The sequence below is a fragment of the Benincasa hispida genome, chromosome 2 (genome assembly GCF_009727055.1).
Source record: "Benincasa hispida cultivar B227 chromosome 2, ASM972705v1, whole genome shotgun sequence".
Classification (NCBI taxonomy): domain Eukaryota; kingdom Viridiplantae; phylum Streptophyta; class Magnoliopsida; order Cucurbitales; family Cucurbitaceae; genus Benincasa; species Benincasa hispida.
In genome coordinates, this window is record NC_052350.1 from 51095852 (window position 1) to 51096223 (window position 372).

The following is a 372-nucleotide window of genomic DNA, read 5'->3' on the forward strand; positions in this document are numbered from 1 at the left end:
AGTTGATCTGTTTGACCCCTATGATTTATTGTCATAGAGGCGGATCATTGCGTAATTAAGAGTTAGAGTGTAACTACCAGGGCAAAAAGTAATTTTGGCCTAGTTTACTTATGAGCAATTTATGAAGTATCATCATACTGTGGATTAGTTATATTCAATGGACACAGAAATATATGTCTAGTGCCAGAGTGCAACTAACGGTCTTTATGGAGTGCCTGTCAAATTAATGGATGGTGATATAATTAGATTAAAGAGTTTAATTAATTAACGCGAGTTGAAGCTCTCAAGCTATAGATCCATGAGTCCCCTCAGTAGCTCATGGTTTTTATGAGAATTAGTTTTGGATTAATTTGAATTGTTCAAATTAATTGA